This window comes from Cherax quadricarinatus, chromosome 9, assembly GCF_038502225.1.
Source record: "Cherax quadricarinatus isolate ZL_2023a chromosome 9, ASM3850222v1, whole genome shotgun sequence".
Lineage (NCBI taxonomy): Eukaryota > Metazoa > Arthropoda > Malacostraca > Decapoda > Parastacidae > Cherax > Cherax quadricarinatus.
The window spans coordinates 54004972-54008580 of NC_091300.1; positions in this window are offsets into that span (position 1 = coordinate 54004972).

The window sequence follows — 3609 nt, forward strand, 5'->3', positions numbered from 1 at the left end:
AAGCATTGGCTTGGAAATAGTGTAGTTGATGAGTGGAACAGTCTACCTAGTTGGGTTATTGAGGCTGGGATTTTGGGTAGTTTCAAATTTAGGCTAGATAAATACATGAGTGAGAGGGGTTGGATCTGAATGGGACTTGCATATGAGTGGATAGAGTTATCAGAGATTATTTCTTGAGTAACATTGAAAATTGGGTTGGGCAAATGTTTTGTTAGTGGGATGGATTGTAAAAGACCTGCCTACTATGGGCCTTTTGGCCAATACTAGGCGATACAGGCCCAATGCAATAGTCATTATGAAAGAAAATGATTACCAAGAAAAAATGAATAATTACTTAGATGATACTGAACCCTATTCTAAACTTAGAAAAACATCCCCTAGAAACCGTTAACAGCAATTTCAATAAAACAGTAAAACTTCTACTGAAAGGCAAAGATGAATTAATTAAACAATTTACTTCCACTAATCCATCTTTGCCTTACATGTATGGACTAATAAAAACACACAAACCAGGTAATCCAGTCAGACCAGTTATTAGCTCCATAGGACCAGTTTCATATAAATTATCCAAATGGCTTGTTGATATTTTGAGCCCTATTGTTGGCAAAATTTCTTACTTTAATGTTAAAAACACATAGATTTAATTGATAAATTAAGCTCCTTGAATGACTTAAATGATTTTAACATGGTTAGTTTTGATGTTACTTCCTTGTTTACAAAAGTTCCTGTTGATGATTTATTAAGTTTCTTATCTGAAGAACTCGTTAATTATGATTTACCATTGCCAGTTCCTACTATCATTAAACTTATTAAACTTTGTATTGTTGATGCAAAATTTGTATTTAATGATAAGTTTTACACTCAGAAGTTTGGTATGGCAATGGGAAATTCTCTTTCACCTGTTCTTAGTAACCTATACATGGAATCTTTTGAAACAAGGTTGCTTAACACAATCCTACCTAATAGAGCTAAATGGTTCAGATATGTTGATAATATTTTATGTTTTATGCCCAAAAATGTAGATATACACCATTTCCTTGGCAAATTAAATAGCTTTGCCCATTCTATAAACTTTACTGTTGAGTTTGAAGAAAGTAACTCATTGCCTTTTCTAGATGTTTTAATTATTAAGGGTAATAATGAATTCAAATTTAAAATTGTGAAGAATAATAGTGGACATAGGGTCCACTATTATTCTTTACATCAAGACAGAGTTAAACTGTCTGTTTTCTCATCAATGTTTTTGAGAGCTTTACGTATTTGTAGTCCAGAGTTCATAAATGAGGAAATATCCAAAATTTATGAAATAGCTAATGATTTGAAATACCCAAGAAACGTAATTAATAAATCTTTTAAAATTGCTAGAAATACTTTATACTTTGCTCCATCGAGCAACTTTACCAGCAGCTTAAGGAAGAATTGAGGGTCGCGAAGATGGATATACGGCGATTGACTGAGGAAAACAAAAGGATTCGTAGTAGTCCTCCTATTTTGAGTCCTCAAGTCAAGAAGGGAACGTGGTCAGTGGCTGGACAGCATGGGATGAAGCTGATGATCAAGAAGACGAATGGAAAGGTAGAAACGATGAAGAAGAAAGAGACTCCTGTGGACACCGTTGTGGAAACATCTAATGCATTCTCCGTGCTACCCGACGAATGTGAGTCGACTCCTGGAAACGTCACGACGAACGACACCAACGAAGGTAAGAATATTGTTGTTGTTGAAGATAGCCAAGTTAGGTACATGGATAGGGCGTTCTACTTGAAGGACAGGAGTAGGAGACAGAGGGTTTGCTTTCCTGGGGCTGGGATGGAGGATATTGTTAGCCGTCTGGTTGACATCATGAGAGATAATGGGAGCAATCCTATTATCTGTCTCAGTGCTGGAGGCAATGATGTTGGCAGATGTAGGAGTGAGGACCTGATTAGCAGGTATAGGTCAGCAATAGAAATAATTAGGAGGAAGGGTGGGAACTCTGTCATATGTAGTATTTTGCCAAGGAGAGGAGTTGGAAATGAATGGTTGTCCAGGGCCAGACAAATACTGTAAGGAAAATGCTGTAACATTCATTGACAACTGGGACCTCTTCTATGGCAGAAATGACATGTATGCCAGAGATGGGGTTCACTTATCTAGGTCTGGGGTGGGGGCACTGGCAACTGTAGTGGAGGGAGCTGTTAGGACTTTAAACTAGGAATAGTTAGTGGTATGGGTTTTGGCAGGAAAACAGTGAAGTCCCAGTGTAGTAATATTATGAGTTCTAGGGGAACTAGTAATAAGCAGAACGAGGTAGATATTGAAAAGCCAGTGACACTAGGTGATAAGGACAGTAATGGGTTTAGTAGAAAAACAGAAATGAGCAGGTAGGGTAAAGAGAAACGAGAGTCTTTCAATGTATATTATGCTAATTGCCGTAGTGCTAGGAAAAAGATGGACGAGTTGAGATTAGTTGCTAGTGCAGGTAACATTGATGTATTTGCCATAACTGAGACGTTGTTTAATTCAAAAAGTCGGGACATGCCTGCGGAATGTTACATTCAGGGTTTTAAATTGTTCCAAGTAGATAGAAGTATCGGGAAGGGGGGTGGGGTGGCATTGTATGTCCGAGATCGCTTGAACTGTTGCATAAAAACGGGTATTAAGTCTGAAGTAACTGTTTGGATAGAATTTTCAGAGGGGCGTGAAAAATTGATTTTAGGTGTGATATACCGTCCCCCAAACTTAGATAGGGACCAAGGGAGACTACTATGGGAGGAAACTGTTAAGGCCACAAGGCACGAAAATGTAGTAATTCTAGGAGACTTTAACTTTAGTCATATTGATTGGAATTTCTTGACTGGGAATCTAGAATCATACGCCTTCTCAGAAGTAGTTCAGGATTGTTTTTTGAAGTAGTTTGTGACAGAACCTACAAGGGGAAATAACCTGCTTGACTTAGTTCTGGCAAACAATGAATCCCTTGTTAATAATTTAGAAATTTAAGAGGAACTGGGTGCTAGCGACCACAAATCAATTACATTTAGTATTGAATGAAAGTATGATAGTAGGGATAACTCAGTAACAGTCCCAGATTTTCGCTTAGCAGATTACGATGGGCTTAGAGAACACTTATCATCTGTTGACTAGGGTAACGAAGAGAGCTATCAATATGACAGTTTTCTGAACACTATACATGCTGCTCAAAGAACGTTTATCCCGTATAAAGAAATTAGATCAAATAGAAATGACCCAAAATGGATGAATAATAGGCTGAAATATCTACTAGGGCATAAGAAGGGAATTTATAGGCGTATCAAAAGAGGTGAGGGTCATCTTATGAATCAGTATATTGACATTAAGAGGGACATTAAAAAGGGGATAAGAAAAGCTAAAAGGGACTATGAAATTAAAGTTGCTAGGGATTCGAAAACTAACCCTAAAAGTTTTTTCCAGGTCTGTAGAACAAAAGTTAGAGATAAGATAGGTCCCCTTAAAAATAACTATGGGCATCTTACTGACAATGATAATGAAATGTGCTCGATTTTAAATAATTATTTTCTCTCGGTTTTTACACAGGAAGATACTAACAATATTCCAGTAATTAATTTTTATAGTGGGCCTGAAGAATAT